Source organism: Micromys minutus (genome assembly GCF_963924665.1).
Source record: "Micromys minutus genome assembly, chromosome: 5".
Lineage (NCBI taxonomy): Eukaryota > Metazoa > Chordata > Mammalia > Rodentia > Muridae > Micromys > Micromys minutus.
In genome coordinates, this window is record NC_137974.1 from 1,271,566 (window position 1) to 1,279,905 (window position 8,340).

The 8,340-nt window shown below is 38.2% G+C and overlaps 1 pseudogene across 1 annotated transcript in view; it reads left to right on the plus strand.

Annotated features, from left to right (window-relative positions):
• LOC308420866 (vasculin-like) overlaps nt 1-6,988 on the plus strand; it is a 25,991-nt pseudogene extending 19,003 nt beyond the window's left edge. The window contains exon 7 of the transcript in view: nt 6,898-6,988. The product of the transcript in view is annotated as a vasculin-like (transcript). The remainder of the gene's footprint in view (nt 1-6,897) is intronic.
• The last annotated feature ends 1,352 nt before the right edge of the window (nt 6,989-8,340 follow it).

Consider the following 8,340-nt stretch of genomic DNA (forward strand, 5'->3'; position numbering starts at 1 on the left):
AATATGGCTGCTATGAACAATGTGGTGCATGTGTCCTTATTGTATGTTGGAGTATCCCTGGGGTGTATGCCCAGAAGTGGAATAACTGGGTCTTCAGGTAGTACTATGTCTAATTTTCTGAGGAATTGCCAGACTGATTTCCAGAGTGGTTCTACCAGCTTACAAGCCCACCAACAGTGGAGGAGTGTTTCTCTTTCTCCGCATCCTCACCAGCATCTGCTGTCATCTGAGTTTTTGATCTAAGCCATTCTGACTAGTGTGAGGTGGAATCTCAGGATTGTTTTGATTTGCTTTTCCCTGATGACAAGGGATGTCAAGCACTTCCTTATATGCTTCTCAGCCATTTGATATTCCACAATTGACAATTTTTTGTTTAGCTCTGTACTAATAGGATTATTTGATAATCTGGAGTCTAACTTCTTGAGTTCTTTCTATATATTGGATATTAGACCTCTATCAGATGTGGGGATGGTAAGGATCTTTTCCCAATCTGTTGGCTGCCATTTTGTTTTCTTGACAGTGCCTTAGCTTTACAAAAACATTGCAGTCTCATTAAGTCACATTTCTCGATTCTTGGTCTTAGAGCAAAAGCCATTGGTGTTCTGTTCAGGAATATTTCCCCTGTGCCTATGTGTTCTAAGGTTTTCCCCACTATCTCTTCTAATAGATTCAATGTACCTGGTTTAATGTGGAGAATATGATCCACTTGCACTTTGTAAAAAGAGATAAGAAAGGGTCTATTTTCATTTTTCTGCATGCTGAGTGACAGTTGAGCCAACACCATTTGTTGAAGAGGCTGTCCTTTTTCCATTGAATGTTTTCAGCACCTTTGTCAAAAATCAAGTGACCATATGTGTGACCTTTCATTTCTGGATCTTCTATTCCGCTCCATTGATTAACCTGCCTATCTCTGTACCAGTACCATGTGGTTTTTAACACAATTGCCTTGTAATATAGCGTGAGGTCAGAGATGGTAATTCCCACTGATGTTTTCTTGTTGTTGAGGATGAATATCGGTATTCTAGGTTTTTTGTTAGTCCAGATGAATTTGCAAGTTGCTCATTCCAACTCTATGAAGAATTTAGTTGGAATTTTGATGGGGATTGCATTGAATCTGTAGATTCCTTTTGGTAAGATGGCCGTCTTTACAATGTTGATCCTTCCAATCCATGAGTATAGAAGATCTTTCTATCTTCTGAGATCTTCAATTTTCTTCTTCAGACATTTGAAGTTCTTGTCATACAGGTCATTCACCTGCTGAGTTAGAGTCACACCAAGGCATTTCATGTTGTTTGTGACTATTGTGAAGGGTATCTTTTCTCTGATTTCTTTTTCAGCTTGTTTGTCCTTTGAGTAGAGGAAGGCTACTGATTTGTTTGAGTTAAATTTATATCCAGCCAGTTTACTGAAGTTATTTATCAGATGTAAAACTTCTCTGGTGAAATTTTTGAAATCACTTACATATACTATCATGTCATCTGCAAATAGTGATATTTTAGCTTCTTTCTTTCCAATTTGTATCCCTTTGATTTCCATTTGCTGTCTAGTTGTTCAAGCCAGAACTTCCAATACTATGCTGAATAGGTACGGGGAGAGTGGGCAGCCTTGTCGAGTCCCTGATTTTAGTGGGATTGCTTCAAGTTTGCACCATTAAGTTTGATGTTGGCTACTGGTTTGCTGTATATTGCTTTTATTATATTTAGGTATGGGCCTTGGATTCCAGTTCTTTCCGAGACTTTTAACATGAAGGGGTGTTGAATTTTGTCAAATGCTTTCTCAGCATCTAGTGAGATTACCATATGTTTTTTTTTCTTTGAATTTGTTTATATGGTGGATTACATTGATGGATTTCCATATATTAAGTCATCCCTGCATCCTAAGGATGAAGCCTACTTGATCATGGTGAATGATCATTTTGATGTGTTTTTTGGATTTCGTTTGCAAGAATTTTGTTGAGTATTTTTGAATCAATGTTCATAAGTGAGATTGGTCTGAAGTTCTCTTTCCTTGTAGGGTCTTTGTGTGGTTTAGGAATGAGGGTTATTGTAGCCTCAAAAAATGAGTTAGGTAGTGTTCCATCTGATTCTATCTTGTGGAATAGTTTGAAGAGTATTGGTATTATGTAGTCAATAAATGTCTGATAAAACTTTGCACTGAACCCATCTGGACCTGGACTTTTTTTGGTTGGGTGGCTCTTGATGACTGCTTCTATTTCTTTAGGTGTTATGGGATTATTTAGATGGTTTACCTGGTCCTGGTTTAACTTTAGTATCTGGTGTCTGTCTAGAAATTTGTCCATTTCCTCCAGATTTTCCAGTTTTGGTGAGTATAGGCTTTTGTAGTATGATCTGATGATTTCTTGAATTTCCTCAGTTTCAGTTGTTATGTCTCCACTTTCATTTCTAATTTTGTTAATTTGGATACTCTCTCTTTGCCCTCTAGTTAGTCTAGCAATCAATCTTGCTACTTTTCTCAAAGAACCAGGTCTTGGATTTGTTGATTCTTTGAACAGTTCTTTTTGTTTATATTTAGTTGATTTGTGCTCTGAGTTTGATTATTTCTTGCTGTCTACTCCTCTTGGGTGTATCTGATTCCTATTGTTCTAGAGCTTTCAACTGTGCTGTCAGGTTGCTAGTGTATGCTCTCTCCAGTTTCTTTTTGGAAGCACTCAGAGCTATGAGTTTTCCTCTCAGGACGGCTTTTATTGCATCCCATAGGTTTGTGTGTGTTGTGCTTTCATTTTCATTTAATTCTAATAAATCCTTAATTTCTTTCTTTATTTCTTCTTTGACCACGTTATCGTTGAGTAGAGCATTGTTCAGCTTCCATGTGTATATGGGCTTTTTGTTGCTTATGTTGTTATTAAAGCCTTAGTCCATGGTGATCTGATAGGATGTGTGGGAGTATTTCAATCTTACATACATTGAGGCTTGTTTTGGAAAAGTTGCCGTGGCGTGCTGAGAAGGTGGATTCTTTGGTTTAAGGGTGAAATGTTCTGCAGATGTCTATTAATTCCAATGAGTTCATAACCTCTCCTAGTTTCACTGCTGCCTTCTTCAGTTTCTGCTTCCTTGATCTGTTCACAGATGAGAGTGGGGTATTTAAGTCTCCCACTATTATTGTGTGTGGTGCAATGTATGTTTTGAGCTTTAGTAGTGTTTCTTTTATGAATATGGGGGTGCTCTTGTGTTTGAAGTATATATGTTTAAGATTGAGAATTCATCCTGATAAATTTTCCTTGTAATGAGTAAAAAGTGTCCTTCCTTATCTTTTTTTATATCTTTTAGTTGAAAATGTACTTTATTTTATATTAGAATGGTTACTCAAGCTTGGTTTTTGGGGCCCTTTGCTTGGAAGGTTTTTTCCCAGCATTTTACTATAAGATAGTGTCTTCTTTGTCTCTGAGATGAGTTTCCTATATGCAGCAAAATGCTGGATTCTGTTTATGTATCCAGTCTGATAGTCTATGTGTCTCTATTTGGGAATTGAGTCTATTTATGTTAAGAGATATTAAGGAATAGTGGTTGCTGTTTCCTGCTGTTTTTGCTTTTAGAGGTTGAATTATGTCTGTGAGTCTTTCTTCTTTGGGTTTTCTTGCTTAGTTATTTTCTTGCTTTTTCTAGGATGTAGTTTTCCTCCTTATGTTGGGTTTTCCATCTATTATTCTTTGTAGGGCTGAATTTGTGGTTAGATATTGTGTAAATTTAGTTTTGTCCTGGAATGTCTTGGTCTCTCTATCTATAGTGATTGAGAATTTTTCTGGATAAAGTAGCCTGGGCTGACATTTGTGTTCTCTTAGGGTCTGTATGATGTCCATCCAGGATCTTCTAGCTTTCATAGTCTCTGTTGAGAAGTTGGGTGTGATTCTGATTGGTCTGCCTTTATATGTTACATGTCCTTTTTCCCTTACTACTTTTAGTATTCTTTCTTTGTTTTGAACACTTTGTGTTTTGACTATTATTTGTTGGGAAGAATTTCTTTTCTGGTCCAACAATTTGGAGTTCTGTAGGCTTCTTTTATGCTCATGGTCATCTCAATTTTAAGGGTAGGAATGTTTCCTTCTATGTTTTTGTTGAAGATATTTACTGTGCCTCTTAGTTGATATTCTTTATTCTCTTATATTCCTATTATTCTTATGTTTGATCTTCCCATTACATTTTCTCTGAATGTTTTGTCTATGTTTTCAATGTTGTTCAGCCTCTGAGATTCTCTATTTCATCTCTTTTAGCCTGTTGGAGATGCTTGCATCTGTGGCTCCTGATTTCTTTTTTAGGTTTTCCATCTCCAGGGTTGCCTCTTTTAGTGTTTTCTTCATTGTTTCTATTTCCATTTTCAATTCCTTCATCTCTTTGGTTGTGTTTTCCTGTATTTCTTGGAGTGATTTTCTTGTTTCCTTTTTAAAAGCTTCTATTTGATTACGGTTGTCCTCCAGTACTTGTTTAAGGGAGTTACTCATGCTCTTCTCAAAGATCTCTATCATCATCTTGAGGTATGATTTCAAGTCTGAATCTTCTTTTTCTGGAGTGTTTGTCAATCCACTGCTTGCTGTGATGGGAGAGCTGGGTTCTGATGTTGCCAGGTTGTCTTGGTTTCCATTGCGAAAGTGTTTTTCTTTTCCTATTTCCATCCTGTTATCTGTGATTATATGTGGTCTTGTTGTCAGTGACTGGCACCTGTCTCTCCTGTGGATCTGAGGGCCTGTGAGCTCAGGAAGAAAATTGTTTCTGAGTGTTTGGCTTTTAGTGGGCAAGCAGTGAGTTCTGGTGGCAGTGACTCGGCTCTGTCTTTGTGGGCTCAGATGTGTGAGCTCTTGTGAGGCTGTTCTGGGAGCTCAGCCCTCTGCATAGGTCCTGAGTACTACTGGCAGGGACCTGGCTCTTTCTCTAGGCCAAAATGGACCCTTTTTCAGATAGCACAGTACTTTCTGCTCTCTGAGAACTCCTGGTGTGCTGTCCCTGGGCCTATGTGCCAGGCTCCCCTCTGGTCCAGGTGTAAGGGGGCCTGTAGAGTTGAACTTCAAGTACTGCCTTTCCCAGGTACATCCCAGTTCCCACTGACAAGCCTTACTGTGGGCCTGTGTGTATAGTCTGTGAGCCCCGGCTTTCTGGGAAGATCCTGATTCCCTCTGCCAGAAGTCCAGCCCTACTGATGGCCACAGAGTCACGTTTTCCGTGTGCTCTGCCTAGCCCCCTCTAAGCTTTGGTGACTCACAGTGCCATCTCACCAGGCCTGTGTCCCTGAATCTCTGCTGTTCCAGGTGTCAAAGGGCCCGAGCGTTTGGTCAGTGAACTCGGGCTTTCTGGGTGGATCCCAAGTCCCTTTGCCAGAGGTCTGTCCCCACCATGAGCAGCAAGGGTACATTTTCCGTGCACTCCACCTAGCCCTCTCTGCACTTTGGTTACTCACAGCACAATCTCATCTGGCCTGTGTATCCGGATCTCTGCTGTTCCCCATGGCCTGCTTGGGCAGTTTTTTATGACTGCTTCTATTTCTTTAGGGGTTATGGTGCTGTTTAGATGGTTTATCTGATCCTGATTTGACTTTGGTACCTGGTATCTGTCTAGAAAATTGTCCATTTCCTCTAGAATTTGTAGTTTTGTTTAGTATAGGCTTTTGTAGTAGGATATGATGGTTTCGTGAATTTTCTCAGTTTCTGTTGTTGTCTCCCATTTCATTTCTGATTTTATTATTTGGATACTTTTTCTGTGCTCTCTGTTTAGTATGACTAAGGCTTTATCAATCTTGTTGATTTTCTCAAAGACCAGCTCCTGGTTTTGTTGATTCCTTGTATAGTTCTTTTTGTCTCTATTTGGTTAATTTCTGCTCTGAGTTTGATTATTTCCTGCTGTCTACTCCTCTTGGGTGTATCTGCTTCTTTTTTACTAGAGCTTTCAGGTGTGTACTCAAGTTCTTAGTGTATGCTCTCTCCAGTTTCTTTTTGGAGGTGCTCAGTGCTATGACTATTCCTCTTAGCATTGATTTCATTGTATCCAAGAAGTTTGGGTATGTTGTGCCTTTATTATTTTTAATTCTAAAAAGTCTTTACGTTTTTTTTCTTTATTTCTTCCTTGACTAAACTGTCATTATCATAGAACATTGCTCAGTTTTCATGTGTATGTGGGATTTTCGTTGTTTTTGGTGTTATTGAAGACCAGCCTTAGTCACTGGTGATCTGATAGGATACATGGGATTATTTTGATCTTTTTGTTTCTGTTGGGGCCTGTTTTGTCACCGACTGTATGGCCAATTTTCAAGAAGGTGCTATGAGGTGCTGAAAAGAAGGTATTTCTTTCATTTTAGGCTAAAATAGTCTATAGGTGTCTGTTAAATTTATTTAGTTCATAACTTTTGTTAGTTTCACTGTGTCTCTATTCAGTTTCTGAATCCATGATTTGTTCATTTATGAGAGTTGGGTGTTGAAGTCTCCCAATATTATTGTGCGTGGTGTAATATGTGCTTTGAGCTTTAATAGAGTTTCTTTTATGAATGTGGGTTCTCTTGTTCTTGGAGCATTGATGTTCGAGACTGGGAGTTCATCTTGATAGATTTTTCTGTTGATGAGTAAAAAAGTGTCCTTCTTTGTCTTTTTTGATGACTTTTGGTTTAAAAATCTATTTTATTCAATATTAGGATGGCTACTACAGCTTGTTTCTTGGGACCATTTGCTTGGAAAGTTTTTTTTTTTTTTCAACCTTTTACTTTGAGGTAGTGTCTGTCTTTGTTGCTGAGATGAGTTCCCTGCATTCAGCAAAATGCTGGGTCCTGTTTACATATCCAGTCTGATAGTCTATGTTTTTTATTGGAATATTTATTTCATTGATGTTAGTGGATATTAAGAAATAGTGATTGTTGTTTGTTGTTGTTGTTGTTTTTGTTGTTAGAGGTAGTGTAAAACAGCAATTTCAAACCCACAACTGAGAACACTGACATGGAGAAGAGCAGCAGTGACACTCAGATGACAATGTGTGACGGGTTTCTTCACAGCTAGAGACAAACTCATGTGATACATCTCTCATGCAGTTTGGAGTGAATTGTAAAAGTGAATAACTATAATTTATGTGCTGAACCTACCCCCATTAGAAGATTATTTTGGGGGGACTTCAATATGAAGAAAACCAAGAATGTTGTGTTGGGCTGTGTTGAGCATGATTTCTCTGTAAATGAATGTTGTAGAAATGAGGACTTTGGTTGATTGAGCATTGACTTTCTTCACCACTGCAGCATTTCTCTTGACTAGCAATGTGACAATGTAACAAATGAGATTTTTTTCTTATTTAATAATAAAAAGTTGTATAGTGTTTTTCCAAAAAAAAGATTAACATTTTTAACAAATTTGTTCCTGGTTCTTTTTCCTGATCTCAATGCTCTCCCTAAAGTTTTATCAACCTTTTATCTACCACCTTCAAGTAGATTCCTGCCCCTCCTGCAGTGTCTATGACCTATAAATATATTTAACACATCTTACAACCAAGCATCAAACTGATACATCAAAATATGTTTTATAATCCTTGTGCCACATTCTAACTAAAATATTTAGTACTTTCTGCTTTACATAGAACATAAGGTCTGGAAAGAGGTAAAAAAAAAAAAAATCTGTTCTGTTCCATGTCTTTCTAAGCATAATGCTTTATTGACTCTTAGGCAAAAGATAATCAGGTACCTGAAATTTAATCTTTAAAATTTTATGCTTCAAGAAAAAAAATTAATGTTTAAAGGAGTCTTATCTGGACAAGTAAGAAGACTCAATAGGTAGAGGTGTTATCATGTATCCCTGGGACCCAACAGAAACAGGAAGAAACCTATTCCTGAGAGTTGTCCCAATCTCCACACTCATGTACTCCTGCACTCACATACACACAAGGCCATAGGGGAGAGAGAGAGAGAGAGAGAGAGAGAGAGAGAGAGAGAGAGAGAGAGAGAGAGAGAGAGAGCTATAGATAGATGATAGATAGACAGACAGACAGACTTTTATGTTAGTCCTGCTATTCATGAACTCAGAATGAATCAATGAATAACCATTTCTCCCGCAGTTTTTCTAAGGCAAAGTTTACATCCCAAGACAACTGTGGTCTCATCACTGCAGTATACAAAAGTCATCAACAAGTGTCACAGCCATGCCAGACAGACACCCAGCACATAGGGTACAGGGTCTCTATAGGAGAGATATGGTAATATAACCATTGTGGCTGTTCAAATTTGTTCCAAAGCTCTAACGTTTCAGTGGCCACAAACTCTTTTGAAGTCTTTGGAAGTTCTTTGAGGTCTTGTCTTAGAAAGAACAGTGACATGAGACAGGTAACACTCAGGGTACCTGGGTATCCCCTTTGGGAAGTTACAATT